Raw genomic sequence first — 26,453 nt, 5'->3', positions numbered from 1 at the left:
CTTTTGAAGAAGTGGAGAAGTTCAAATATCTTGGAGCAACAGTGACAAGTATAAATGATATTTGGGAGTAAATTAAACACAGAATAAATATGGTAAATGCTTGTTATTATTCGGTTGAGAAGCTTTTGTCATCCAGTCTGCTGTCAAAAAATCTGAAAGTTATAATTTATAAAACAGTTATATTACCGGTTGTTATTTATGGTTGTGAAACTTGGACTCTCACTTTGAGAGAGGAGCAGAGATTAAGGTTGTTCGAGAATAAGCTTAGGAAAATATTTGGGGCTAAGAGGGATGAAGTTACAGGAGACTGGAGAAAGTTACACAACACAGAACTGCACGCATTGTATTCTTCACCTGACATAATTAGGAACATTAAATCCAGACGTTTGAGATGGGCATGGCATGTAGCACGTATGGGCGAATTCAGAAATGGATATAGAGTGTTAGTTGGGAGGCCGGAGGGAAAAAGACCTTTGGGGAGGACGAGACGTAGATGGGAAGATAATATTAAAATGGATTTGAGGGAGATGGGATATGATGATAGAGACTGGATTAATCTTGCACAGGATAGGGACCGATGGCGGGCTTATGTGAGGGCGGCAATGAACCTTCGGGTTCCTTAAAAGCCAGTAAGTATAGTATAGTATCACTGATTTTTACTGACAAAAAAAAAATGTTTTGTATTTTGTAGATTTTATTATCTAAAGAAACTCAAAAATGGAAAAATAAATACATGATCCCATGAAAAAGAGACTCCTTAACATGTCTTTAAAAATAAAACAAAAACATACTTTTTCGAAACTTGTACTAAATATTCTCCCCTTTTTTTTACCACCCACAAGTTTTGTATATCAAATGTTTTCTTCATAAAATTAAAAATGGGAAAGCTATAAGCAATGCTCCATACTCCTTTCTTCCCTTGTATAACTGATATAGACTAGGCCTACATTTACCATACAAAAACCCTTCCCAGAGTTTCAACAGTTACGTGCCCCACTCTGTGTGTAAATCGAGGTGCTTTACAATTGAAATGAATAATTGTTTATTACTGACGAGACATGGAGCAGGAAAGCACATTTTCCGCTGTCGATCGCCCAGCCCTTAGGCAGCCCTTAGGCGCCAAGAGAGCTCCGTCAACTAATTTAAACCTTCCGCGAAAGTTTCGGATGTGTTGTAGGTCATGCACGCCAGTAGCACTTCCTGATGTAGGCACGAAACATCCGCTCGCAACAATGTAGCTACAACTTCGCGAATCTCTACTCCTCTCAACTATTTTGACGCTGTAATTGAAGTAGAGAATAACGGTTGTAACGTGGCCTAGGATTTCAATGGCTTAAAATCAGCCAAGAATGCAAAATATGTAACTAAAATTATGACTGAATATGCATTATATGTCTTTCTCTTGTTAGATTTTACCGTACCTGGTTAACAGGCCGAAACATGTTAACCAGGTATGGTAAAATCTAACACGATATAGACATATAATACATATTCCGGAGTGATATAGTGTTAAAAGTTGTGTAAATAACATGTATAAAATTATGACTTAAAATACCAGTAAAATAACGTAAAAATACGACAGACAGTAGAAAAGTGTATTATTTACTTCATGTAACACGTAAAACATTATTGCTAGGGGCGACAAGTCTGTCCACAAGACCAAATTCCCATATACAGGGTGTTTCAGAAATACTTCGACAAACCTTGGGGGCATGTTCCTCACACCAAAACAAGAAAAAAGTTCATATAAACATATGTCCGAAAATCCTTAGTTTTTTAGTTATTAATGAAAGAACATAATGAAACATGTTAGATATTGTGAGCTTGGCAGCAAGTGTTGCAACTTCAATCAATTCCAAAGAGGGTATGCGTGTGTGGAAGCAAGAGAACATTTCGAACATTTGTTATGAGTTTTTTTACTTGTTATTTAACGACGCTGTATCAACTACGAGGTTATTTAGCGTCGATGGGATTGGTAATAGCGAGATGATATTTGGCGAGAGAGGCAGAGGATTCGCCATAGATTACCTGACATTTGCCTTATGGTTGGGGGAAATTTGTTACGAGTTTCTGAATTGATTAACGTTGCAACACTTGCTACCAAGCTGACAATATCTGACAGATGTTTCATTATGTTCTTTCATTAATAACAAAAAAAGTAAAAATTTTCGGACATATTTTTATATGCACTTTTTTTTCTTGTTTTGGTGTGAGGAACATGCACCCAAAGTTTGTCAAAATACTTTTGAAACACCCTGCATAAGAATTGATAACCCAATAATATATTCACGGTTCACTGAAAAATTATTCTCTAAGTTATTGGTCTGATTTTGATCGTTTAAGGGACAGTTGTACAAAAAATTAACCTAAGATAAAATTAATCTCAAGTTATATTTAACTGCGAGTGTCTCTGTAAAGGGAAATCAACGTGTCGTCATCATGTGCCTGAAGAAACAGTTCAGCGCTTTCGGGCCAGTTCCAGGTTCGCGTTCCTGAATTTCTAACCAGACTGCGAAACCAATGGATTGGTCTTATCGCGAATGATGATCACGAACTGTTGGCATGGCCTCCACGATCTCCCGACTTAACTCCTTGTGACTTTTTAATATGTGAATATGTAAAGGATTCAGTGTTTGTGCCACCATTACCGGCTGGTCTGTTAGAACTCTGGCTTGCATCATTAACGTCTTTCCTCAAATCAACAGATACATACTACATCGAGTGTGGGTCGAACTTGGTTACAAAGTTCACGCGTGCAGAATAACTACAGGGGGCACATGTCAAAAAAAAAGTTTGGTGAATTTTTCTGTTTAGCGGTACATTTTTATCATCGTAAGTTAAATAATATTCTTACAGTGATTCTTTGAAACAGCTTTATTCATTTGTAGACACCCTGTAGTGTCCGGAAACGCTTCTGTATTGAGTAACAGGTAAAAGTTGAAACTTTTCAGTGACATTATTATCGTCCTTGTCTATCTGTAACTGTGTTTTAGCTTTTTCCGCTGCCATGGAATCAATTGAAGTTGATTTGTTTTCGTTGTATGACACAACATTTGTTTCTGTCAGATCTATTTATAAAATTCCAATCACTAATAATAATGTATCAGTTTACAAATGTCGAATTACCAGACATGTATACCGCATATGGAGCAGCTTACGGCAATGCTATTCAATTTGTACGTACTGAGACCTGAAGAATAAAAAAAAAAAAAAAAGGAAAATAAGTACATGGTGCCATTTAAAAAAACAGACTCATTGGCACACTCTTTATAAATGAAAAGTATAGTACTTGAAAACATGTTCAAAATATTCTCTCTTTGATATCCTACAACTTTTGTATAAATAGTTTCTCCACAAAATTAGAAATAAGAAAGTTACTAGCATTGGTCCATACTTTTTACTCACCCTGTATATTACACAATCCTACTTGAAAATACCTTTTCCTTTAGAAAGTATTAAAATTGGTGCTGTTGATCGATCGAAATATTTAATCGATTAACTATTGGAATTTAATCGATAGATTAATCGAGTTTTGATCGAGCTGAAAAAATGTTTTAATATACTGTAATACACAATGATTGTTAAATTTAACTTGTGTTCGGTGATAAGCATAAGTATTAAATGTTGTATATCTGTATATATTGTATCCTCATATTACAAAACAACTATTTTAATTATTTACTAACATTTTTATTATGAGGCTTATAATTTATTGTGTCAATTTCTCCGGGAATTTTTGAGATAAACATAAATAACAAAAAGTATGAAGACTCACCTAGTTAATACTGCTTCATCCATGATTTTAAACATGTGAGTGCATTCACATGCCCCGAATTAAGTGCCGCTCTACGTTTAGTAACAATGTTTCCTGCATCACTAAACACGAAAAAACATTTTTTCTGTCAAGCATTTCTCCACGATCGTTCAATTTAAATCCAAACGTTTCACCGAGTTTACCAAACACACAACCTTCATATACAAACTCAGTACAGAAACTGTAACTTCAAAAGTACAGCGGTCGAAACAGAAGACTGGCCCCTATTGTAATCGAATTACCAGATTTTAGAAACAGTAGAAGATAGTTATGCTCTCACTTGCACACAGTGTAGACATGGCTATTTTATAAGGGATGAGGGGGACGAATCCCAGAAAAGTATGCATTTCATATGCTAGGAAAATGAGCTGACAACAAGGTGGAAGTTTTCTTGGAAAACCATAAAACTTAATAAGGGTTTCGCATTGTGTTTCAACTTTAAATAGAGATAGACTAGGTCATTGTCCTCATATCTCCATCTCTTTCTGAAGTGTTTGTGCAAAGATTTTCCCTACTCTACCTGGTTTACAGTTAGAAAATAACAGTACTATTGTGCTTTTAAGTAAGAAATTTCTGAGAGAGAAATATTGTCGGAATTTTTAGTACGAGTTTGTATTAAGAAAATAATAATTAATATCAACTACAACCGACTAATTTTAATCAAGTCGATTATTCGATTAAGTATATTTGATCGATTAATCTTACAACAGAAATTAATCGATTAATCGATTAAATCCCTCAACAGTAATTAAAATATACCATACCAGATTTGGATAATAATCTAAGATCCATCTGCGCATTGTTTTACATTACAGACAATTACATCGCTTGGCATCGTGCTCTGTTATTGATAACGGATAGAGTTTGCATCTGGCGTGGCATTTACCTGGCTGCCAACGCAAAAGTCAGCGATCTGCGTGGTGGTCAGACTCCCACAAGCTGAGTGATATATTGAACACAGTCTGCAGGAGAACCATGAATCAGTCTGCTGGTCTGATGTGGGTAGAGTGCAGTCACGGATGGACATTACAAGCTACTGCAATGATATCACACAGCAAACAAAGAAAATAACCCAGAACGCTGTTAGCAAATCAGCCTTCACAAGACGAGGTCTTAGAAATCATAGCCTACTTTCCTTAAAACTTCTTGACGGTGATTATCACTGGATTTGATCCCACGATACTCAAATATACCGGTTGTCATGGTAACCGCTAGACCACCGGTGACGACAAAAAAAGAGTACTGCGACGTTTTGAAGTGAAAGGTATTTGCAGACAGAGGTTGCGTACAATGCAAGTGGAAAGACGTTACGTGAAATAGCAATTGTATTATAGTCCCATCGCTCTAATTTCCGGCAGCCAATCACGTTGCAGGTCGGCTACATTTAAACATGTGCGTCTTGTGATTCGCTGATGATGAGGTTATGAATTTCCTGAGGCTCGATAAATACTTAATATAATCGCCCGCCATTTAGGCTCTTTCGTTGGCGTTCGCAGAAAGCACACGAGGACGTTATTTGCCGCTCAAATATTTTCTCAATTACAGTGCGTTTGATTTATTATCGTAGGAGCTACGACATGATAATGTTTAACGCTGTGGCAAATAGATTCCTCGTCTGGTATGTCGGCAACGAAAGAACAAAAATGGCGAACGATACTACCTAGTATTAGGATCTAGAATATAAAATGGAGTTACGCAATAATAGACAAACGAACTTACTTACTTACAAATGGTTTTTAAGGAACCCGAAAGTTCATTGCCGCCCTCACATAAGTCCGCCATAGGTCCTATCCTGAGCAAGATTAATCCAGTCTCTATCATCATATCCCATCTCCCTCAAATCTATTTAATATTATCCTCCCATCTACGTCTCGGCCTCCCCAAAGGTCTTTTTCCCTCCGACCTCCCAACTAACACTCTACATGCATTTCTGATTCCTTATTGTAGGGATTCGTAACAAGCTATATTTTTAAAGTGATGGGTTATTAGCCGTTCACCCAATCCCCAAGCTGAAGGACCACCCCTTATCGGCTGTCCACGACTGCTTATTCAATATATTCGCAGCTACCCTCCATATCTGGAGGTCGTCTCCTCTATCCGCAACCTGAGGACGCGCCATGCCGTGGTGATAGGGACCCACAATAAATAAACTAACCAACAATTTCACAAAAAAAAGAAAAGAAAGATAGTTGCACAAATCTGTTGATAGCGGGCTAATTTAACTCGGAAAAAAACAAGAATACGATATCTGAATTTTGTTGCCATTTATAAGCAAAAATTCATTTATTGCATAAAATTCATTTATTTATTTTGCATTGAAATATTAATTCAACTGCTGGTCTCTTATCAAAAACCGGTTAGCCTTTTTTGCATTATTTGTGCTATTTTTTTTTGTAATAGTATGAATGCTATAATTAGACTTCGTGGAATTGCCACGAGAATCGTTAGGTTTACTGCGCACGGGGTATAGGCTGTATGAGAGGGAGACGTGCAACGGATGGAGTATGCCTCTGAGCGGTATACTGCGGTTACAATAAAACCTGTATCCTGCATTCAAGAAATATAATGAATGATCACTGAAGTAGAAAATGTCTAAACATATAAATACACAATTATTTTGTAGTGAGATATATTAACTCTTAAAATTTAATGTAAGATACTCACATCATCCTTGAATATGTGCATTGCAGTGAAGAGTTACGTACATTTTGAGCGACTGCAAAGTAACCTCCTCCGATGATCACTCAAACAGTTTTTATTTTGGGATAATGTACGTTCAACATCACACGATGTAATAGGTGCATATTTGAAGAACGGGAAGTCACCACTTTTTAGTACACCAACTTCAGACGTCTTGTCGTGACCTGATAGTATTTAATTTCTAATACGAAGTTGTGAATAGGCAGAACTTTTAGCAATAATGTTTCTCAACTTACATTTCACTTTTTCTGAAATTAGTGAGTTGTTATTTTGGATAACGGTTTGTGATACTTTATACACTATATTAAGGGCTTCTGAGAGTTGTAGTTTAGACGATTCTAACAGGATGATGCTTTTGGACACGATTTTAAAATTAGAATCAATGAACAGAATATCTGTTCAGAAAGCAATGATTTTACAGCTGCAACAGCGGAACTGTGTGCTATCCAATGCATCAATTGCCTCCATTATTTTGCCGTAATATTCTGCATAATAATTAACAGCATCCAACCACGTTCCCCAACGGGTCAAGACTGGCTGCGGGGGTAAGGGTATTCCAGGAGCAATTATTTGGAACAGCAACACTCTCATTGTAGTATGTTTGATTGAATTCTTGTCTGCACTGAACAAATGTTAAGCTTTGACTATTCCAACCACAGTAATGCAAACACAAGTGCTTACATAGGTATACATTAGCTGTAGCTGCTCTATCTATTTGAACCGGTCACAACTCTTAACATGAACTGCTTATACTACCAGACCGAGCGGTCTCTCACCTCCTCTATACTACCGTGCATCGGCAACCTGATTGCATGCTGCGTGTGGCAATTCAACGAAGTCTAATTATAATACTTCTGGCATAAAATGTTTTATTAAAAAAAAACAGATTTATTTCAACGGCCAATATCTCGAAACAGATTTTTGTCATTTGGTCTCTTATTTCGTAACTCCGTCCAAATATCCCAAAAGCCAATTAACCGAAGTAAGCAGTAAGTGGAATAGTGCAAAAGTTAACTGATTTTTGGGACACCCTGTATATTAGATAGGATATGTTAGTATTTGCTTTATATAGGTACTTGTCTGGGATCTGTATCAATCCTAAACACAGAAGCGAGTGAGGGCATCCGCAAGCGTGTGCAGTCTAGAGCGGAAGGCGGAAATGTGTAATATCTGCACGTCATGGCATGAATAGGAAATCTCAAGTCTGCAATTGGGTGGATGACGCTGTCTACTCCGACAGTGACTTGCAGTAGCCGGCTTCTGTTCTCTCCTTGTAAACAAACACTGTGCAGTTATTAGCGAACAAGCTGCCAAGTGGAAGAACACAACAGCCTATTTCCCTTCCGAAGGAAAAATAAAGGGTGTTACGTAAATGACACACACACTATATTATTATCCAGCCAATAACGGAGCACAATTTGGAAATTAATTTAAAATGAATTCTCTAAAATTGTAATATTACTATTATATTCAGTAATATTTACATGAAAAAGACTGAGTATATGATTATGTCTCGTGACCAGAATATTGTACGAAATGGAACTATAAAAATTGGAGATTTATTCTTTCGAAGAGGAGGAAAAATTCAAATATCTTGGAGCAACAGTAACAAATATAAATGACACTCGGGAGGAAATAAATATGGGAAATGCTTGTTATTATTCGATTGAGAAGCTTTTGTCATCTACTCTGCTGTCAAAAAATCTGAAAGTTAGAATTTATAAAACAGTTATATTACCGGTTGTTCTGTATGGTTGTGAAACTTGGACTCTCACTTTGAGAGAGGAACAGAGATTAAGGGTGTTTGAGAATAAGGTGCTTAGGAAAATATTTGGGGCTAAGAGGGATGAAGTTACAGGAGAATGGAGAAAGTTACACAACGCAGAGCTGCACGCATTGTATTCTTCACCTGACATAATTAGGAACATAAAATGCAGACGTTTGAGATGGGCAGGGCATGTAGCACGTATGGGCAAATCCAGAAATGCATATAGAGTGTTAGTTGGGAGGCCGGAGAGGAAAAGACCTTTGGGGAGGCCGAGACGTAGATGGAAGGATAATATTAAAATGGATTCGAGAGAGGTGTGATATGATTACAGAGACTGGATTATTATTATTATTATTATTATTATTATTATTATTATTATTATTATTATTATTATTATTATTATTACTGAACGGGTTACATCAGCTACTTGTCTATGCGGATGACGTGAATATGTTAGGAGAAAATCCACAAACGATTAGGGAAAACACTGGAATTCTACTGAAAGCAAGTAAAGAGATAGCTTTGGAAGTAAATCCCGAAAAGACAAAGTATATGATTATGTCTCGTGACCAGAATATTGTACGAAATGCAAATATAAAAATTGGAGATTTATCCATCGAAGTGATGGAAAAATTCAAATATCTTGGAGCAACAGTAACAAATATGAATGACACTCGGGAGGAAATTTAACACAGAATAAATATGGGAAATGCCTGTTATTATTCGGTTGAGAAGCTTTTATCATCCAGTCTGTTGTCAAAAAATCTGAAAGTTACAATTTATAAAACAGTTATATTACCGGTTGTTCTTTATGGTTATGAAACTTGGACTCTGACTTTGAAAGAGGAACATAGGTTAAGGGTGTTGAAGAAAAAGGTGCTTAGGAAAATATTTGGGGCTAAGAGCGATGAAGTTACAGGAGAATGGAGAAAGTTACACAACACAGAACTGCACGCATTGTATTCTTCATCTGTCATAATTAGGAACATTAAATCCAGACTTTGAGATGGGCAGGGAATGTAGCACGTATGGGTGAATCCAGAAATGCATATAGAGTGTTAGTTGGGAGGCAGGAGGGAAAAAGACCTTTAAGGAGACCGAGACTTAGATGGGAGAATAATATTAAAATGGATTTGAGGGAGGTGGGATATGATGGTAGAGAATGGATTAATCTTGCTCAGGATAAGGACCAATGGCGGGCTTATGTGAGGGCGGCAATGAACCTCCGGGTCCCTTAAAAGCCAGTAAGTAAGTAAGTATTATTATTATTATTATTATTATTATTATTATTATTATTATTATTATTATTATTTTCTTTGACGTATATCAGATACTTGTTAAAATCAGTACTTCTCCAACAGTTTTTAACATCGCGTCTCTAATCCCTGTGGGTTATGCACCGTGCACACTGAAGGCTGTGCTCCAGATAGACAAACCGCACAGCGGTGTACAGTGCCATCCATCCTTTTTGGAAGCACCACAGCCGGATGATTCACCTGCTCAGATGCCGCGGGCAAGGCTACGTTCCCAGTTGCTTGACCCCTCCAGAATGTCAACTTTTACCGGCACGCACCGCGCACGGAATGCGGTTTAATGAGGCTGGCTCGCTGTGGCGCCTGCATCAGGAACAGAGAGCCGCCGGTTCATGCCCCGCGCGGAATCTCAGCGCTTTATCCGTGCTATGCAATTACTTCGATACAGAAGATGGGGAGGGAACAGGTCCAGAGAAGACAAGGAGTGGTTCAGAGAAAATGCTACAGAAGTAGCTCTAAAATTATCGTCACAATTTACAGGGTGTCTATAAAATAATGCCACAAAATTTAATTGAAATAAGTTTAAACTTCTAAACATTTTTTTTTAATACTGCCCGACACATTACGTCTATATGAAAAAGAACTGTGGTAGGCTGTTTCGGTAAAACATCACCGGGTTAAGGTTACCAGATTTTTTTTTTTTCACAATTTCCGGCAACTTATTTACTGGCTTTTAAGGAACCCGGAGGTTCATTGCCGCCCTCACATAAGCCCGCCATTGATCCCTATTCTGAGCAAGATTAATCCAGTCTCTATCATCATATCCCACCTCCCTCAAATCCATTTTAATATTATCTTCCCATCTACGTCTAGGTCTCCCCAAAGGTCTTTTTCCCTCCGGTCTTCCAAATAACACTTTATATGTATTTCTGGATTCGTCCATACGTGCTACATGCCCTGCCTATCTCAAACGTCTGGATTTAATGTTCCTAATTATGTCAGGTGAGGAATACAATGCGTGCAGTTCTGCGTTGTGTAACTTTCTCCATTCTCCTGTAACTTCATCCCCCTTAGCCCCAAATATTTTTCTAAGCACCTTATTCTCAAATACCTTTAATCTCTGTTCCTCTCTCAAAGTGAGAGTTCAAGTTTCACAACCATAAACAACAACCGGTAAATTAACTGTTTTATAAATTCTAACTTTCAGATTTTTTATGCATTATTGTTATTGTTATTATTATTATTATCATTATTATTATTATTATTATTATTATTATTATTATTATTATTATTATTATACAGTATTTTCGTGCAGTTCTTTGTAATACGGGCTACAATCGGTATGGAGATATGCTAAAGGATAACCGTGGCATATCTGAATCTCGTTACCTTGCCTGGTTTGCACTCCGTAAACAACGAAGTCTCGTGTTACAATTAATATTATCTCGGCAGTAAAGGCAGGATTCTTAGAAAACAGCTGTCGAAGGGTGAAACGCTTACTTAATTGCCCACGGGCGTGACTCAGAGTGTTGCAAAATCCGAACGTCGAGGGAAAGCAAGGCCTAACGACGTGTTCTGCGAATAATCTCTATGTTTGTATTCTTAGCTAATTCCCACCAGCGGCCAGGATCCTTCCTGGGAATTCGTAATGTAGCTGGAAATAGATTTCTGTATAGCATTCACATGTTTACAAATATTGCCATAGCAACATGAATTTAAAGAAAGCGAAATGATTTGCCATAACTTCTTAACAACGAATGTTTTGGACTATTATTAGAGACAGGCAAAACACATATTCTAAACTAGTGGTTCACAAACTGTGGGTCGCGACCCTCTTGGGGGAGGTCGTGTAAAGAGCTAAGGGAATCACGAGATGATTTACAAAATGATACAAAAAGTCTTATTAAAATACATATCTTACTTAGAGCTGTATGTACAAACAAACTCAACTTTGAACATAAAAAAATAAATAAAAAATTACAAAATAAACAATAATAATTAGTGTGATAAGTGTTTTTTTTTTTTTTTTTTTCCAAAAAGTAGCCTTTCAAATCTTTATTAAGTATTCAATACAGTAGGCTATATTCACAGTGATATCATTTTACAAGTTTGAAATTTTTCGCTTTTCTTTTGATGGCAATCATAGACGAGAAACGCACTTTGCAAGAATACGAGGTTACACGTGTTATAAAAAATTAACAGATCCTTTTGCAAAGTACACGTATTTTTTTATGCAAAACTGGTCAATGCTTTGCAAAAAAAAAAAAAAATAGTCCGGTTTCAAAAATTCATCAGTAGTTTTACATGTTTCAAATGATCTCCTCTGTCATCCCTAATTTCATTATTATCAATTTCTACTTGTATGTTCAGTTGTTTTTTATGTCATATTCATTCTGCCACTCGTTATTACTGTAGATTACTCGCATTAATGTATAATTTTTTCTTATAGTTATGTTGCATTTCTGGTTGTGCGGAAGAGAAGGTTTGATGGCCTTAACTCCACCAGAGTAAATAAGTAAATAAATAAGTAAACAAATAAATAAGTAAAAAAATAAGTAAATAAATAAATAAGTAAATAAATAAGTAAATCAATAAGTAAATAAATAAATAAGTAAATAAGTAAGTATATAAATAAATAAGTAAGCAAATAAGTAAGTAAGTAAATAAATAAATAAGTAAATAAATAAGTAAATACATAAATAAGTAAATAAATAAGTAAGTACATAAATAAATAAGTAAATAAATAAGTAAATAAATAAGTAAGTAAATAAATAAATAAGTACATAAATAAGTATATAAATAAATAAGTAAATAAATAAATACGTAAATAAATAAGTAAGTAAATAAATAAGTAAGTAAACAAATAAGTAAGTACATAAATAAATAAGTAAATAAATAAGTAAGTAAATAAATACATAAACAAATAAGTATGTAAATAAATAAATAAGTAAATAAATAAATAAATAAGTACATAAATAAGTATATAAATAAATAAGTAAATAAATAAATACGTAAATAAATAAGTCAGTAAATAAATAAGTAAGTAAATAAATAGGTAAGTAAATAAATAAGTAAGTAAATAAATAAGTAAGTAAACAAATAAGTAAGTACATAAATAAATAAGTAAATAAATAAGTAAATAAATACGTAAACAAATAAGTATGTAAATAAATAAATAAGTAAATAAATAAATAAGTAAATAAATAAATACGTAAATAAATAAGTAAGTGAATAAATAAGTAAGTAAATAAATAAGTAAGTAAGTAAATAAATAAGTAAGTAAATAAATAAGTAAGTAAACAAATAAGAAGTACATAAATAAATAAGTAAATAAATACGTAAACAAATAAGTATGTAAATAAATAAATAAGTAAATAAATAAATAAGTACATAAATAAGTATATAAATAAATAAGTAAATAAATACGTAAATAAATAAGTAAATAAATAAGTAAGTAAATAAATAAGTAAAGAAATAAGTAAATAAATAAATAAGTAAATAAATAAATAAATAAATAAGTACAAAAATAAATAAGTATATAAATAAATAAGTAAATAAATAAATACGTAAATAAATAAGTAAATAAATAAGTAAGTAAATAAATAAGTAAGTAAAGAAATAAGTAAGTAAATAAATAAATAAGTAAATAAATAAGTAAATAAATGAATATGTAAATCAATAAGTAAATAAATAAATAAGTAAATAAATAAGTAAGTACATAAATAAGTATATAAATAAATAAGTAAATAAATAAATACAAAATAAATAAGTAAATAAATAAGTAAGTAAATAAATAAGTAAGTAAATAAATAAGTAAAGAAATAAGTAAGTAAATAAATAAATAAGTAAATAAATAAATAAATAAGTACATAAATAAATAAGTATATAAATAAATAAGTAAGTAAATAAATACGTAAATAAATAAGTAAGTAAATAAATACGTAAATAAATAAGTAAGTAAATAAATAAGTAAGTAAAGAAATAAATAAGTAAATAAATAAATAAGTAAATAAATGAATAAGTAAATAAATGAATAAGTAAATCAATAAGTAAATAAATAAGTAAGTACATAAATAAATAAGTAAATAAGTAAGTAAACAAATAAGTAAGTAAATAAATAAGTAAATAAAGAAATAAGTAAATAAATAAATAAGTAAATAAATAAATAAGTAAGTAAATAAATAAGTAAGTAAATAAACAAATAAATAAATAAACAAATAAGTAAATAAACAAACAAAAACAAAACAAAACCAAAACAAAATAAATAAGTAAATAAAAGTTTGTAAGAAAGTTACAGAATCACTCTGTATATGTTATTTTTTCCGCAAAACGGTCTCCTCAACACCAGAGTCTACATTCAGAGACTTTCACGAAAAAACTTTCCCCAGACATTGGATTGGACGTGACGAACACTTCGCCACCTCGATCACCCGATATAACCCCATTATACTTTATCCTGTGGAACTAATGGCTAGCTAAGGACGACTGATTTTTATACAGCAATGAAATCGTCAAAAATTCATCGGAAGATCCGTGTTGTAGATTCACAGCAAGAAAAGAACCCAGCCACCGATAGAAAACTTCAGGCAAAACTTGTCGGCTATTTCTCGCCCAAGTTTAATTTTGTGCGGAATAACCCCTACAGTTGAAAGCGATATAACCTGTAATCATTGGAACCTCAGCCTAGACTCGCGTATTTGATGGACGCTGTGAAGCGAAATGAACCCAATTGATAGAGCGAACTGCAAAGTTGAGATTCACGGGGTAATGACCGTACTTGCGGAAAACAACGTACGATTGAGAAAAACGCCAATCAAGAAGAGACTCGTAGGACGGGTTGCATCTAAATAAATCTCCGTGCCTCGTCGATACGCGGGGATTATGCTGGCCTTGCGGGAAGAAGAGGAGGCCCGTCCGATCCGACAGGGCCTGATTACACTAGAAACAATCCTCACAAGAGGATGGAATGGCCATGAGGAGCAGTGGTAGAACCAAATGGCACGAAGACACGTTAAGATCTTCCCAACTGCTGTTCTGTTATTTACTATTAGTAAATCATTCTTTCGAGGGTAGCTGCGAATATATTGAATAAGCAGTCGTGGACAGCCGATGATGGGTGGTCCTCCAGTTCGGGGGTTGGACAAAGGGCTAACAACCCATCACCGTAAAAAACAGCTTGTTAAGAAACCTAACAATAAGCCTCGGAATGGGACTGATTCTCCGGCACGACCACAGCAAAGGAATAAGGTTATAAGATTTGGTACATGGAACGTAACTAGTCTTTATAGAACAGGAGGGGTAACATTAGTAGCAAAAGAACTAGCTAGATATAGAATTTATAAAACAGTTACTGTATATTACCGGTTGTTCTGTATGGCTGTGAAACTTGGACTCTCACTTTGAGAGAGGAACAGAGATTGAGGGTTTTTGAAAAAAAGGTTCTTAGGAAAATATTTGGGGCTAAGAGGGATGAAGTTACAGGAGAATGGAGAAAGTTACACAACACAGAACTGCACGCATTGTATCCTTCACCTGACATAATTAGGAACATTAAATCCAGACGTTTGAGATGGACAGGGCATGTAGCACGTATGGGCGAATCCAGAAATGCATATAGAGTGTTAGTTGGGAGGCCAGAGGGGGAAAGACCTTTGGGGAGGCCGAGACGTAGATGGGAGGATAATATTAAAATGGATTTGAGGGAGATGGGATATGATGGTAGTGACTGGATTAATCTTTCTCAGGATACGGACCAATGGCGGGCTTATGTGAGCGCGGCAATGAACCTCCGGGTTCCTTAAAAGCCAGTAAGTAAGTAAGTCAGTAAATCATTCTTTCATAGTTTTCTGTCCAAGCGCAGGTCTTTCACTGCAAATCCAGTTTTCTCCAATCTTTCTCTTATCTTCTGTCTTTTTCTCTGTCTCATATGATTGATATATCTTAATGTCGTCTATCGTCTGATATCTTCTTCTGCCCCGAACTCTTCTCCCGTTTACCATTTCTTTCAGTGGATCCTTCAGGAGGCAGTTCCTTCTTACTTATTTTCATCTGCAACAGGAAGTCTCCTTTTGTCCACCAAAAATTCGATTTGTTTTCGCCCCGGGTTCGAACTCAACTCTCTGGAGTTGAATGCCGACACTCTGGCAGCTGTTAACGGTGCGTGAAGCGCTGTATTTGCCTGCCACTGTTCCTGACTCGGGCATGTATGAACCGCGGCCTCTAGGATGCAAAGCCAATGTTCTCGCCAGTCAGAAAACTGAATGAACAACCAATAGCAATGTTGACCGAATTTACTCGACCTATAATTTGAATGAAATCCGACGAAGGCAATTACGAACAGTCAATGAGCCGTTACAGCACGCAGTCTCTTGTGAAATACTGGAACTAATGTCACTTTCCTCCTTGCGACAAACACTTTGCAATTTGATCTCTCACTGACGAAAGATTACGATGAATCTACCTACTTCACATTTCAACAGTTTTGAATAGGAAACAGTGATTTTCCTTCAGAAACAACAACAACAACAACAATAATAATAATAATAATAATAATAATAATAATAATAATAATAATAATAATAATAATTATTATTATTATTATTATTATTTTATTTTAATAGATATAACAAGTCATTACAAACGCATTAGTTTAGCTTCTGTACATGCATTCAAAACTTTGGACGTATATGGGAGATTTGAATGCACTATAAGAGTGATTTGAATACACGTATAAGAATCAAATTTATCATATACTGAAATCTCTACTACATGCTTTCAAGAATCTGCTACACGTGCATTCATATCTCTCATATAATTACGTCCATTTAAATCTTTTCCCTACAGTCCTTCAAATATCTCGTACAGTATAAGTGATTTCAAATCTTTCATATACATTCATTCAAATCTCTCCTACAGTGTGTCTCCAAATCTCTCCTATACATGCATTCAGAACTCTCTTATACAATATGTTTTCAAATCTCTCCTATACACCATTGCAAATCTATCGTATATTCAAATCTCTACTATACATGCATTCAAATCCCTCATATAGGCCTACATCCATTTAAATCTGTCCTATACATTCATTGAAATCTCTCGTACAATGTAAGTGATTTTTCCTATACATACATTCGAAACTTTCTTAGAGATGTTTTCAAATCTCTCATGTACCCTCATGCAAATATCTCTATATTCTGCTATACCTGTATTCCAGCATCTGCTACATATGCATTTAAATCTTTCTATGCATTCATTCAATTCTCTCGTACAGTATAAATAGTTTCAAATCTCTCCTATACGTGAATGCAAAACTCTGTTGTATGTGCATTGAAGTCCCTTATATACATGCATTCAAATATCTTCTGTACGTGCATTGAAATCTCTGCTATAGTGCACTGAAATCTCTCCTATACATCTATTCAAATCTCTTCTATTCAATATACTGTATCTTACGCATACATACAAATCTATCCTATTAATTCATCCAGATCTCTCCTATACATCTATTGAAATAACTCTTATAAATGCATTAAAATCTCTCCTATACATCTATTCAAATCTCTTCTATTCAATATATCTTATGCATACATTCAAATCTCTCCTATTCATCCAAATCTCTCCTATACATCTATTGAAATAACTCTTATAAATGCATTAAAATCTCTCCTATACATCTATTCAAATCTCTTCTATTCAATATATCTTATGCATACATTCAAATCTCTCCTATTAATTCATCCAGATCTCTCCTATACATCTATTGAAATAACTCTTATAAATGCATTAAAATCTCTCCTATACATCTATTCAAATCTCTTCTATTCAATATATCTTGTGCATACATTCAAATCTCTCCTATTCATCCAAATCTCTCCTATACATCTATTGAAATAACTCTTATGAATGCATTAAAATCTCTCCTATACATCTATTCAAATCTCTTCTATTCAATATATCTTATGCATACATTCAAATCTCTCCTATTAATTCATCCAAATCTCTCCTATACATCTATTGAAATAACTCCTATAAATGCATTAAAATCTCTCCCATACATTCTTTGAGATATCTCCTACACATGCAATCATATTCTTCCTATACATTCATTGAAATCTCTCTTATACTTGCGTTAACTATACATGTTTTCAAGTCTCCCTTATATATCCATTGAAATGTCTTGCATACACGCATTCAAATCATAAGTTACTCCTATGTACTCGTATCCATTCAAATATTTCATATATATCCATTCAATTTTTCCTATACGTGGATTCAAATCACTCACAACTCTTTCTTTAAAATGATTATTAAATTTTAACACTAAGAAATTTAAAAACTATCCTCAACATATTTTATAGAACAGAGATGAACTTAGTTTCTGTCTTGCCAGGTATAGAGGAAATTCCGTTTTGTAGGCAGCTTTGTGTCTGAAAGGGATGGGCAGACTTCCAGAAGAAATAATCCAAATAGCAGCGCAAATGAAATAAAGAACGTGCAAAATGGAACCAATATAAGCGATAAACAGCCACGAAACGTTGAATATTTCTACAGCTGTGGCACTGTGAAGAGCCAAGAAATTATCAACACGTTGAACACTGAAAACCTTCAACCATGCATATCATTTAAGAACTTTATGTTCAACCTGTTACGAGTTATATTTCACGTTAGCAAATAATAAAACTGGAATAACATAGTTCAATATTGTCTCCAGCAGAATCCATAAAATGGGAGATTTGATTTGACAGAAGATATCAGTGGATATTCTTCACTGAGATCATAACAGACTCGAAGAAAGAGGAGGAGGAGTGGCTAACTAATAGCTGATAGACATATGCTGCGTAACCCTGCACTCCTGACGAGTGCCTGAGTGCTTAGTATTTGAACAGCGAAGTTCAAGCACTGTTGTAACGCAAACACGCAGGCACCTGATGCAACAACACAAACACTAATACTACTGTAACAGCATTAGCTGCGTGGAGAACCGTACATTTCCAAGTACGCAATAACCTAGGTGTGACAGCCTTCCTTTGTTATTCTGTTTCATAACTTTGGTATCAAGTTTAAATTTAGTTTTAATTTTGTGAGCTATTTAACGGCACTTTTAACTACAGAGGTTATTCACCGTCGAAATTCAACGTGAGTGAGAGAAGACCGACAATTCTTTACTAGAAAGACAGAATTCATCTCCCGTCAGGTTTAGAGTGTTTACAAAGAGCTGTCCATTTATCTCGGACTCTAGGTAGTAACTTTACTCTGTTTTTATCCATTCCTCTTTATATGAAAATCTTTCCTATCCATTAAAGGCAAGTCTGTATACGTTTTCCTTTCGGCCTTTCTTACAATATTATTTTAGGGACTCTTTCTCCTTCCATTCGACATACATTTATGTCCAAACCATCTTAACTGTGAGAATGCATTTGATGTCGCAGAAATTGAATTTTTTTATCGGGTTCTTATTGTGTGATTCCTAACTAGGCTATGTCTCCTTTTGTTTTACCTTATATTATACTTAAATACCTTATTTCGCTTACTAGAAGTATACTGGGATATTTATATCGTATATCAGTGGACTTTATTCACATAGTTAATATTGGTATGTAGGTTGTCTTGAAAACAGGCCCACCTTAGTCTTTTTTTTTTCTTTTTGCAATGTTCTTCTTACTTACACACAAATGGCTTTTAGAGAACTGGCAGGTTCATTGCCGCCCTCACATAAGCCCGCCATTGGTCCCTATCCTGAGCAAGATTAATCCATTCTCTATCATCATATCCCACCTAACTCAAATACATTTTAATATTATCCTCTCATCTACGTCTCGGCCTCCCTAAAGGTCTTTTTTCCTTCCGGCCTCCCAACTAACACACTATATACATTCCTAGATCGTCCATACGTGCTACATGCCCTGTCCATCTCAAAGTCTGGATTTAATGTTCGTAATTATGTCAGGTGAATAATACAATGCGTGCAGTTCTGCGTTGTGTAACTTTCTCCATTCTCCTGTAATTTCATCCCTCTCAGTCCCAAATATTTACTAAGCATCTTATTCTCAAACACTCTTAATCTCTGTTCCTCTCTCAAAGTGAGAGTCCAAGTTTCACAATCATACAGAACAACCGGTAATATAACTGTTTTATAAATTCTAACTTTCAGATTTTTTGACAGCAGACTGGATGATAAAAGCTTCTCAACCGAATAATAACACGCATTTCCCATATTTCTTCTGCGTTTAATTTTCTCCCGAGTGTCTCATATTTGTTACTGTGACTCCAAAGATAAATTTCCAATTTTTATATTTCCATTTCGTACTATGTTCTCGTCAAGAGCCATAATCATATAGGCCTACTGTGTCTTTTTTTGAGACTTACTTCAAAACCTATCTCTTTACTTGCTTCAGGTAAAATTCCCATGTTTTTCCTAATAGTTTGTGGATTTTATTCTAACATATTCACGTCATCAGCTGATGTAACCCGTTCAATTCCAAACCCTGTCTGTTATCCTGAACTTTCCTAATAGCATATTCTAAAGCAGAGTTAAAAAGTAAAGGTGATAGTGCATCTCCTTGCTTTAGCCCGCAGTGAATTGAAAAGCATCAGACAGAAACTAGCCTATACAGACCCTGCTGTAAGTTTCACTGAGACACATTTTAATTAATGGAACTAGTTTCTTGGGAATACCAAATTCAATAAGAATATCATACTCGTATAAAACTTCTCTCTTAACCCAGTCATATGCCTTTTTGAAATGTATGAATATCTGATGTACTGTACAATAATGTAGCCTATATTTGTATAAATATTCAATTCATAAAATATGAGTAGCTATAGAGTATAATACGTGGTACAGTCATTAAGTTCTGACACTGACGCCTGAAGGGTAGGCACCCACAAGAATCTGGATGTCTCAGAAGATGCCGCGTGATACGGCGTACACTTAAACAGATCGACATCCTCCCTCAATATAGTCGCCGTTGGCCGCTATGCACGTCCGCCAACGTTGGTGTAGCTGCTGGAAGCACCGCTGAAAGATGTTGGCAGGAAGATGCCGTACGGCTTCTCTTGTGGCAGTCATGACCTTTTCGGCCGCATAAAAATTACGCCCTCCTAGGATTGATTTCATGAGGGGAAAGAGAAAAAAAATCGCATGGTGCGAGATCAGGTGAGTACGGAGGGTGTGGCAAAACAGCGACCTGTTGCCTTGCAAGTTCCTCTTGGACAAGGATGGAGCGATGTGCAGGGGCGTTGTCGTGCAGCAACAGCCAATTCTTCCTATGCCAAAGCTCAGGACGCTTACGACGAATTGAATTGCTTAAACGGCCAAGAATCTCTTTGTAGAGGATCTTGTCCACAGTTGCACCTTGTGGGATGAATTCTATGTGAACAATTCCATTTGAATAAAAAAAAACTGTTAAAGCATCATCTTGCCTTTTGACCTGTCTTGTTGCGGATTTTTCTGTCGTGGAAATAATGGCGTTTTCCAGGTGGCGGATTGTCGCTTCAGTTGCGGATCGTAAAGGAAACACCATGTTTCGTCTCCAGTTATGATCGGTTATAGCAGTTTCGCCTAATTTCTGACAGAACGTGACGTTCGCCCGTTGCTCAAACTGCAACATACTCGAGTTCCGACGCGCGCATTCAAATCACCGTCACAACAAAGACCGTAGTTCTGCCTACAGTGCATGCACTCAACTGTCTCTTGTTGGGTCGAGAGACTAACTGACAAGGTATCATACCATGGCGCCACCTATGCGCTATAGTGCACCACAACGCCACTATGCGCTCAGTATTAGAACTTAATGACTGTACCACGTATAATAACATGTCTTTTTAAACAGATTTTGGTTATCCTTTTTTTTTTTAAACATTTAGAGAAAGTAATTTTTTTAAGTTCCACCCCACGCAATAATGCCATATTGGATGGACTGAACCAGAGCTAGGCCTATATAAACTATATCTATGTAAAATACTGGTGGGTAAAATATGAGAATGAGTGGCAAATTATAAATAGTTTTATTTAATCTGCTGCATAGGTAAGAAATGTGAGAGTACCATTTCTGATGCAGATTAATAAATAATGATTCCCAAATATTTCACAACTTCAACTCCTTTCCAAGGGGGACATTTACAATTAGAAACAGAACTACAATTGATTAAGCTTAAATTACTACGACTGTTTCCTTTATATGACGTCATTCCATTTTCGACCAATGAAGTGTAATGAAATTTTGAATTCCAACCAATCACAGTCACACTTTGCGATAATTTTTGCAGCTAGATTTATCGCTATCAATTTATCGCATGGTCGTTCTTTTGTTTAGTCTTTGTCGCCAACTGTTTCCCCGTAAATTGATGATCATGAATACATTAAGATGCAACTACACGGTTAAACTTTTCTTTCAACTTTAAAGCAATGAATGTAAGATTGATATTTAATATTATGTAATATATTTACGCAGTGAAGACGACGTTCAAAACGGCGCACCATGTAGACACAAAATCTTCATGCATCTTAATTGAACGTACCTTTTAAACTTGATTCTTTCAATATTCTTCCCAGATTGCACGCATACGTGATTGGAATATTGAACTGTGTAGATGCAGCTTTAGTTCCGTTACACACTACAGCGAGAATGCGTTTGTCAAGCTATAAAAAATGCTTTCCTGTAGCACGAGTAACAGTCGAAATAAGGCACAGCTGACATTGGTCCTGCTCCCACAGGTAACTTAACCTATAATTGTAGCCTATAAAATTTGTATTTTGTGAATGAAATGAAACAATTAATAGAAAGTCAGATGTTCAAATTTATGTAACATCATCGCATATCAAACCCAACCACCTTGTATAGTAATATATACAAGGTCTTTGATCAAACTGCCTTCCGTATGGAGTAATAAAATTCGTGTTTTAATTAGGCCTATCTATACAGAGATGGCTTCACTGTGTAGCAACATGTCTCGCTGTGAATTCATAAGCATTGGTATACAATTGCTCATTTAATTAATGTATTAATCAGGTTATTGTAATTATGTTATAAAATTGAAAATTAAACTATGATTTCAGCAGGTAATGCAAATGTTATTTCGCTTTTCGAAATTGGCATTACTGAATAATAACATCGACTTTATTTGAGTTATCGATATTCATCTACTTGAACTTCATAATGCCTGAATACGTTAAGTATCCGTAAATATGCAATTATTAACATTTTGTGATCGAATTTTAGGGATATATTATTTACATTTTTATTTTATTCACGAAATAGTCTTAACAAATGTCACTCGAGGTCTGAGATTTCCTAGATAAATCTCAGAACTCTCGTGACATTACTACAGATGATTCATATATTGTTGATCAATATATGTTAAAGAGAATGTGATTAATGTTGTTTCCTTAATAATTAATTAAAGAAAGAAAATTAAAATCAAAGCAATATGTAAAAATGAACGGAGTTTTAGAAATTTGGACCCTAGATACAAGAGACATACGATATGGCTTCGGAAATGATACTATTCGGGAGATTCTGCCCTAACAACGAACGTTTTCTGCAGCTGTCATTTCCACTTGTCTCGCCGAGGTTGCAAATAGTGCCTTCAGCATATAAAGCCAAAGCTTGAGTCGTTGAATTAACGGTACATCCAGTGCCTTAGAGTAATCCTTCTTCCTCTCGTATCCATGGCGATATCATGTTACTAAGTGACATCGAGAGAAACAAAACACGACCATTGAAGAGTTAGTGACCGAATCAGGAATGAAAGACTCAACACACTTTCCAAACGAGACAATAACAAGGAGGAACTGCGAGCGAATTCCTACAGCTTTAATTGTTTATTGCAGACTTCCTTGTAAGTTTATAACTAGTAATCAGAATCGAGGCAAGTCTTAATGACATCAGTGTCGTCTGCAATGAAGGACGGGAAGGAAGTGGGGACGTTCACACATCTGCACATGCTTTCTCATACAGCGGGGCTGTCCAACACGTCTTGGCTGTTGCCACACGATGTCCAATAAGCTAGTAAATGCAGATGCGCCATCATGAATTATGCAACTGGAGAGGCCAATGATCCAAATTTCTGCTATATGTACACTGTAATCTGTAATATACATACATTAAATATCTTATATGCGGGATTTCTGAAGTTTGATATATAAGGTATTTCAAAAGTCAGTTCAAATATTAAACCGCTATAAATCTATATACATAATTTGAACTGGTAATGGAAATTACGGGAAAACGGCTGAACGGATTTTAATAAATGACCCCTCATTTTGAAGCTTGGAACCCAAAGTTTTTCGGAAAAATAGTAGTTTTCAGTGAAATGTCAATTTTCCTACATAATTTTCTTAATTTTTTCGAAATCCATCTGTCGTCAGTTTTGAGAACTAGCTAATTGCATTCAGGAGAAATGAAGCGAGCATCAAGTCGGCCGTGTTGCATTTCAGAATAAAACAAAACACACACTACAGTAAACAATATTACACGAAGGCCATGATCTGTAAGAATGCTGACATATTTAGAGTTCAAATTAAATTGGTTATTAAAAACTTAACTTACTAAAAATAATTTACAGGTTCGATTCTGTGGTGTTTAATTTTCTGGATACAGCTGTGTATTGGATATTAAAAACTACAAAACTTGAGGTGGTTTGATGACATTATTACTATTATAAATGAAATATTATTGTAGTTAATGCCATGATGTGACTATTTTTCATTAATTATACATATTAATGCTATATTGATGATATGAAAGTGAAACGTTTTGGGGTTATATAAGTAGATGTAGAGAATAACTTAAATTAGATTTTGATTTCTATATTTTACTGAGTGGCGGCTATATAGTATATGTTACTGAAAGCTATAAAACTTACGTAAGATAATAATATTATTAAAATTAAATATGTTTATAGTTATTAATCAAGAGGGGTTGGGTCTTTTTCATATACTTAATGGCGGCGTGTTGTAGATATTTATATGCGTGGTTCTCTTCAGTATTGGCTCGAGAGAAAGTGTCTTTCATTATTATGGAAGCAAATAACTTTCCGAATGTCTGGTATTCTTCATTGAAAATAAATCTGAAAAATGTGTATTTGAACGTCTAATGAACTTAGTTTGCAGCATTTGCTGCACAAGCCACTAGTTTTATAATATTTGGAACAGGGGAAAAAAACAAAAAAAACATCACAGTGTTAGGCAAACAACGAGGTTTACAAAACATTGGGAAGATGTCCGCCGTTCTCTTGTTCAACGTACAGCATTCTGTCTGCGACATCATGCACAGCATTTTGCAGATAATGTCTTGGAATATTGGCATTTTCTTGAGAGATGGCATCTTTCAGTTACAGTAGGGTTGTTGGATGTGTCAGGAAAACTCGTTCTTTAAGGTAACCCCACAACCAAAAGTCGGCCGGATTGAAATCTGGAGATCGCGGAGGCCACATTGTTGGAAAGTGCCTATTGATGACTTTGGTCGGAAAACGAACCTCAATTACGCATGTTAACTCAACCATTAATTTTATAGTTGGTTATTTTACGACGCTTTATCAAAATCTTAGGTTATTTAGCGTCCGAATGAGATGAAGGTGAGAATGTCCGGGGTCCAGCACCGAAAGTTACACGGCATTTGCTCATATTGGGTTGAGGGAAAACGCCGGAAAAACTTCAACCAGATAACTTGCCCCGACCGGGAAACGAATCCGGGCCACCTGGTTTCCCGGCCTGACGTGCTAATCGTTACTCCACAGGTGTGGACTCAGTAGAAGTAGAAAGATCTTTTTCCACCATGAAAAACGTTCTCTCTGACAGGCGGCTCACTATGACAGTTGACAACTTAAAAAGCATCTTGTTGTGACATGTAACCAAGGAAACTGAATACCGTATGGGATAGTTTATTAAGTATTTGTCTATTTTTTGTCTGTTTCCATGAATAATAAATGCGTATTTCACTGCCTATTTTTACTATTTTAGTGCCTATATGCCTGCCTATTTTAACCAAAATAAATGCCTAAACATCTGAGCTCTAATTACCATAATACACTGCTTCCTTAAATTGACTGAGCATATTGGGAATTAATCAATGGCTTTACCAAAACACGCTATGAAATGTTTGATATAAAAAAAATTTTATCTCGAAAAGGAAGCAAAAACGAAAAAATTGTATTAAACCATTTTCTTTGAAATGTCTCAAAGAATAACCCCCTGAAATTAATGACATTACTTAATAATAATAATAATAATAATAATAATAATAATAATAATAATAATAATAATAATAATAATAATAATATAATAATATAATAATAATAATATAATAATATAATAATATAGTAATAAAATAATAATAAAATAATAATACAATAATACTATAATAATATAATAATAATAATATAATAATATAATAATAATAATATAATAATATAATAATAATAATAATATAATAATATAATAATATAATACAGACGTGGACAAATTATTAGCAAAATTGAAGGTTTTTATTATATATTTTTATAAAATATGATTCTTCAATTTAGACTACTGTTGACGTTTTTGTGTATTTCCAAATTATTAGTAAAATTGAAAATTTGTATTGTATACTTTTCAAAATTGAACTCCTCAATTTGGACTGCATTTGATATTTTTGCATATTTACAAATTATTAGCAAACCTGAAGGTTTTTATTATATACTTTTACAAAATTCGATTCTTCAATTTGGACTACAGTTGACATTTTGGATATTTCCAAATTATTAGCAAAACTGAAGATTTTTGTTTTATAATTTTACAAAATTTGACTCTTCAATGCAGTTGACATGTTTGCTAATTTACAAATTATTAGCAAAATTGAAGATTTTTATTATATATTTTTACAAAACTTGACTCTTCAATTTAAACTACAGTTGACATTTCTGCATATTTCTGTCTACT

General features: G+C 34.6%; 1 protein-coding gene across 1 annotated transcript in view; it reads right to left on the bottom strand.

The window, feature by feature from the left end:
* Nucleotides 1-26,453, bottom strand: part of Best2 (bestrophin 2) — a 478,470-nt gene that overhangs the window by 111,648 nt on the left and 340,369 nt on the right. The window lies entirely within an intron of this gene.

This window comes from Periplaneta americana, chromosome 1 (assembly GCF_040183065.1).
Source record: "Periplaneta americana isolate PAMFEO1 chromosome 1, P.americana_PAMFEO1_priV1, whole genome shotgun sequence".
In the NCBI taxonomy this organism is placed as follows: domain Eukaryota; kingdom Metazoa; phylum Arthropoda; class Insecta; order Blattodea; family Blattidae; genus Periplaneta; species Periplaneta americana.
Note: the sequence above shows the minus strand (reverse complement) of the source record. Positions and strands in the feature narration are given on the sequence as shown.